This window comes from Mya arenaria, chromosome 7 (genome assembly GCF_026914265.1).
Source record: "Mya arenaria isolate MELC-2E11 chromosome 7, ASM2691426v1".
Taxonomy (NCBI): Eukaryota; Metazoa; Mollusca; class Bivalvia; order Myida; family Myidae; genus Mya; species Mya arenaria.
The window spans coordinates 18929494-18936230 of NC_069128.1; the positions used below are offsets into that span (position 1 = coordinate 18929494).

The 6737-nt window shown below is 35.6% G+C and overlaps 1 long non-coding RNA gene across 1 annotated transcript; it reads left to right on the top strand.

Moving 5' to 3' along the window:
* The first annotated feature begins 5207 nt into the window (after positions 1–5207).
* LOC128240258 (uncharacterized) lies at positions 5208–6503 on the top strand. The gene is made up of 3 exons (XR_008262103.1): positions 5208–5323; positions 5667–5805; positions 6269–6503. It is a non-coding gene; the product is annotated as an uncharacterized LOC128240258 (long non-coding RNA).
* Positions 6504–6737: the final 234 nt, after the last annotated feature.

The following is a 6737-nucleotide window of genomic DNA, read 5'->3' on the forward strand; positions in this document are numbered from 1 at the left end:
ATGGTTGCAGGGTTGATTTTCTTACTAGTTGATTTGTTTAGTAATACAGATTTTAACATACACTGTATACAATTTTATAGAAGGCCAGGAGGTGTTGCCTAAGTTAGTTTTTCTCAATATATTGTATTGTGTACAACATAGCATAAAATGATACTCGTCTTCTGTCATATTCGAAAAAAAAAAACATTTACATTTTCTGTCAGCTCTGGCAGTACCAAAATATCTACCAGGTTCAATTTCAAGATTATGTGCTGATAATCTAAAACATGTCATATATTTTCTTAGTCTACCATTTTTAATTTAAACAAGATAATTTTGAAAAGAAAAGTTTCCTTTAAGTTTGCAATACAATGATAGTTTAGGCATTCTATTTATAGAAGCATTCCATTCTTGAATAAACTGATCACGAATTCTACATTTAAGTAAAGGAAGATAATTAATGTTTACATCGAAGTTTAGTCTTACACCCATAAAACCAAGATGATTAATAATAAAATGTATTATCTTTGCTCAAGAATAATTATTTGTATTAGCAGTCAAATCATTATATACCATATGTATTGGTGAATTTACATTTTTCTTTACTTTGAACCAAATTTTAACAGATCGTTCCTTGCATAAAATGGATAAAGGAATGCTGCCAAGCTCACCATCAACAGTAGCGTTAGGGGTTTGTTGCTTAACACCTATAGTATCTAGAAATCTAATGTGCATCTTGTCAACTTCCTTAAAGTGATATACCCCCATACCTCAGAACCGTACAGTAAAATGGGAACAACCATAGCGTCAAACAAAGACAATTTGGTTTTAATATCGAGATGAACTTTGTCAAACAATGACAAGAGACCATGGTAGGCCTTTAGAGCTTGATCATTTAGCATTTTTACTGCATGTGACATTTTGCCTGTATAATGGAAGTTAACACCTAGATAGTTAGAGTTATCTACTATATTTACCAATTCATTGTTTATATAGAATTGTACATTTCTATCTTGCTTTCACAAATTTTAGTTTTATTTACATTGATTTTTAAACCCAATTAAACAGAATAATGGTAAATAGCATCCATCTGGGGTTGTAAACAAGCTCGATCTGTGGTAAATATTACAATATCATCAGCGAATAAAATCATATACATTGATAAAAGTTCTAAATCCTTAGTAGTAAATGCTTGAAATTTTAAATTCTCAAAGATATCATTTATAAACAATATAAATAAATGAGGAGAAAGAGGTTCTCCTTGTTTCAGACCGCCTGTTACATCGAAAAATTGGGAAAATTCCAAATCGCCAGCTGGGCATAATTTAACACATGACTGTGTGTACGTTATTATAAATACAGTTGATCATGTTAGTCATTGTACAGCAAATTCCTGTTTGAATTAACTGAATCCATAAATCAAAGGCTCTCTGGTAATTAATAAATACGCACCAAAGTTTTGACTTGCTGTTTAATATCTTTTGAATAATAGAGTGTAAAAATGGCATCAGCTGTAGAATGATTATCACGAAAACCAAACTGGCAATCACTAAATTTATTGTTCAGTTCACACCAATTATTTATTCTATTCCTCAAAATTAAAGAAAATATTTAAGAAGGAACATTAACTAATGTAATACCTCTGTAATTAGCAGGGTCAGATTTATCTCCCTTTTTAATATTGGGATAATGGCTCCCTTAGACCAAGATTTAGGGTAAACACTTTTGTCATATATATAATTAAAGATAGTACATAAATATGGTTAACTAATCTTCTCAATGGTAATCGCGCTGTCGAGTTGATCAATACTCAAGAGTATCGTTTCTAACGTAGTCGTAATCATCCCTATTAAATTGACCTTCGGTACAATTTGATATTTTAGAAAAATGTTTTAAAAAGTCATCAGCATCAACAGAGTTATTGTTGCTTCAGGTACTTCTGAATTTTTTAATATATTTCCAAAATTTGCGTGGAGAAGATTTACTCATTTGAGACAACTTTGCTTTTTCCTGGCTATAGAACAATCCTTTAGATTTTCTTTTAGCTGCAGCAAAATTGCTGATTAATTAATGAATGATAAAAAGGGGGAAATCTTAAGTTTAAATTTTCTAAAATGTTTGCATTGCATACAAACATTGACATGCTTATAAGAGTTATTCTCGAATTTTCGGATAATAAATTGAAAAACGTTTGCTTTGTAAAAAGCATATGCAACGTATTGCACCTCAAACATGAAAACCAGTGGTGCATAAACATTAACTTAAGTATAACAGGTATTGATTAAATTGATTCAATAGAAATTATCACAAAAATATGATAATAGCAAATGCACCGAAAAATATCGCACTTTACACATGAAAACCAGTCAAGCGTGAATAGTTAGTTTTGGAGGTATGGATAGAAACTATCAAATATAAATGATCACTGGACAGCTGAGGTGGAGCTAGACATTGGTCAATAATAAGGATACTATAGTAAAAGTGTGATTCAAATCTGGTGTTTTAATAAATGGGGAAAAAAAGTAGACTGAATAAAAACAAGCTCAGTTAAAATAATACAATAGTTGATTCCAAAATATACGTGTACATGTCCTGTGACATACGGTTTGTCGCTAAAACACGTTGCAATCAGAACATTATACATGACACATATACGCCTTTGATCCACCGATTAATGCATAAGTCAGACTTGCCAATTTGGCCAAGCTTTATTAGCCAGTAAACAACCATAATAGTTAAATTCATTTTAAACCACTTGGATGGTAGTATTTCTTTATAATAGTCCACTTTTAAATTCCATCTTTGATCGACGATACAGATACGCACCGTACTTATTGGTTGAATTGCTTATATATTGACCGTTCACATTAAATATGAAACGTTTATGGCAGTTTTGCAAGCAGTACGCAAGTTATTCGCCACAGCATGGTTCTGCTTACGTTAATTCACAATATTATAAAATAAAAAAATGATTTGTTCGGAAATAGTCTTGTACTGTAGACAGCGCTCGTCTTTTAGTCGAGGAGCACTATTGATTACATTTTCTTGGTGAGCAGTACCCTGACCATCCTCGGCACCCCAGCGTATCATAACCTATATGATACCCTGGGCAAATTGTATAGGGAAACATCGTAAACCTTGAATATTCATAAGCATTATCCAACCAATGAAAAAAGCCGATAACAAAATGGAAATAATCTCCTTTGTGAAGAGCGACCGACATATTTCACAATATCCTGTCTAAAACGATTTGTAAGCCGTGATCCCACTGGATAATTTCGAAACGAGATTACATCCGTAACTTCTCGGCCATTTTCACACCGCATAATGTGTGTCACATGCAACCAATCAATCGGCTGGATTTCACCTTATTACGTATTCTTGATGATGAGATGTTTACAGCTGATTTGGCCAGGGAATCATGTTATATTGATGGTATTGTGTTTGGAATACAAATATTTACACTTTATGTTAAATGGGTGTGACCTGCCCCCCCCCCCCTCCCAAAAACAACAACAAATAAAATCGTCCTTGTTTGCTTTTTATGTCTGCATCGGACAAAACACATTTTCGGACATTTGTTAAATTATCCCCGTCATCCATGCTATCATGCTACAATTCTATGTTAATCAAGCATCAATTAATAACATAATATAAATGGTATTGTGTTTGGAATACAATTATTTACACTAGAAGTTTAATGGGTGAGGCGCAGATGTCGACATCCCCCCTCAACCCCCAAAAAGTACAAAATAAATAAAATAAAATAAAATAAATAATAAATAAAATAATAAAAAAAATAAATAAAATATCGTCCATGTTTATAATTTATGTCAATCGTGCTGATTGCCATTTACGTTTCGGTGGTAAGAGGGACGCACGTCAAAAGGCTGCCCCCCAAAATTACGCCCACTCTAACGTACATTTCGTCGTCCAACACGGATATCTAATTCAACTCCGCCCCGCAATGATTTCACAAACTCTTAATCCAACTTTCATATCAAGAATAACACGTATACAGATTCTTTTGAATTTGAACAAAGCTTTCTAGCCCGTGGACATGTTGACATAAGTTTGAGTGAACATGGTCATATTTGGTCCACCTTGCCAACACATTGATCAGTTTTCATAGAGGCAGCCATCGAGCAACATATCCAGGTTGCAGGTATGTTATTTATTTATGCCAAAATGTTTCTAATAATTTTGTATTTTTTTATAGCGATTGCTGTTGTTGAACATATCGTTCAGATCATGGGATCAAATTCAAATGCACTGCTAAACAGTTAAATATCAGTGGACATAAGCTTTATTAGGAAATCTCTTGACGGTTCAATATACATTGTATTTTTGTAAAACATCGTTCTCTTCTGGAAAAGGTGGTAAGAATGATCATTTTATGTTAATTTGTTTGCAAACCACTATGGACCGTCAGAAATCTTCACTCTGGGACCCAAACTTTAAACAGGATATTTTAACCAGGATAGTCCGTGGTGTTAAAGCACCACGCATCATTTAGATTTAGATTCATCCGTTGATAAAGTCTTGTGCAATGGGGCACCATTCGTCACCGGGAACTACTCGTATGGCGACAGCGTAACATCATGGTCAAGGACTTAGTATGGCAACCATTTTAACACAAAAGTAAGATTTAGAAACTACCCCATTTCAATAAAGAAGTAGACACCCATTCTTAGGTTGATATACCGGACTCTGTTACTCCAGCGGAATACCATGTTATTATGAAACATAAAGCCTATATTGAACTCCGAACCAACATCGAAAAACAAAACAATACAAAAACAGCTTCTTGCCTCGGACCATACAAGACGGAAACATCCTCTACCTCGGACCAAACAAGACGGAAACACATTTTTGCCTCGGACCATTTAAGACGGAAACAGCTTCCTGCCTTGGACCATACAAGACGGAAACCGCTTCCTGCCTCGGACCATTCAAGACGGAAACAGCTTCCTGCCACGGACCATCCAAGACGCAAACAGCTTCCTTCCTCGGACCATAAAATACGGAAATATCTTCTACCTCGGACCATACAAGACGGAAACAACTTCCTTCATCGGACCATACAAGAATCTCTCTCTCTATCTCTCTCTCTCTCGCTCTCTCTCTCTCTGCTATATGATATAATCTCTGTTTTGAAAAATAGTTCATTAAACGATTCGATGTTTCAGTTTAAACTCTACCGGAAGTGTCCCTCTGCGCACCCGGAAGTGATGCTCATGTCATCTGAAGTGATGTTCCATCAATGAAATCTCCTCCCGTTCAATTGACGCACTACACCCGCTCCCTACGCGCCACCTGACTTGGATAACAAAAGCAGTAAAAGGTGAGTTTGTTTCCCCCTTTTTGGTTTATAAAATTGACCATATTGCTATATAGGTGCATCTCACGAGGGATCCATGTATTTATTTCACTGGCCAGTGTCTGGTATTAAATACAAAATATTTATTGTGAGGGCCCAATAACTTAGGGATGGACCCAGCGAGTGTTTTCAATATTAATTTATGGACCCACTCATGGTAACTCTTATCTGTATTTCAGGGGCCACCCTCATTTGTTATATACATATTTATTCGTAGGACCAGTCACGAATAAATGTGGTTTCTTTCTATCATATACTATCAGCTTTATAGTGAAATAGAATGACATGGTTTTTTTCAATGTTTTAGCTTCTAGTGCACCGGAAGTGACCCATCATGCAGCCGGAAGTGATGCCCTTGCCACCTGAAGTGATGTTCCATCAACGATTCCTCCTCCCGTTCCATTGACGGAGTCCTACACACTGTCTCTTCGCACCAGCTGGATTGGGTAACAAAAGCAGTAAAAGATGAGTTTCTTTTTACCCCACTTCTATGTAATTGAAATTGTTTGAAATCTACCAAACTATTTCACCTTTTCAGTTATAGATGCAGTATCTTTGTGTTTATCAATGGTTGGGCTTATGGCGTATTGACCATAGTGCTATATAGATGCAACTCGCGAGGTATCTATGTATTTATTTCACGGGCCAGAGTCTGATATCAAATACAAAATATTTATTGTGAGGACCCCAAAACTTAGGGATGGACCCAGCGAGTGTTTACAATATTAATTTATTGACCCACTCATGGTAACTCTAAATCTGTATTTCAGGGGCCACCCTCATGTGTTAAATACGTATTTATTCGTAAGACCAGTCCCGAATTGACGTGCTATTTAGTTGGTTTCTTTCTATTATATGTTATCAGCTTTAGAGTGAAATAGAATTACATGAATTTCTTCAATGTTTTAGCTTCTTCTGCACCGGAAGTGACCCATCATGCAACCGGAAGTGATGCCCTTGCCACCTGAAGTGATGTTCCATCAATTATTCCTCCTCCCGTTCCATTGACGGAGTCCTACACCCTGTCTCTTCGCACCAGCTGGATTGGGTAACAAAAGCAGTAAAAGATGAGTTTCTTTTTACCCCACTTCTATGTAATTGAAATTGTTTGAAATCTACCAAACTATTTCACGTTTTCAGTTAAAGATGCAGTATCTTCGTGTTTATCTATGGTTGGGCCTATGGCGTATTGACCATATTGCTATGTAGATGCAACTCACGAGGTATCTATGTATTTATTTCACGGGCCAGAGTCTGATATCAAATACTAAATATTTATTGTGAGGACCCCAAAACTTAGGGATGGACCCAGCGAGTGTTTTCAATATTAATTTATGGACCCACTCATGGTAACTCTTATCTGTATTTCAGGGGCCAC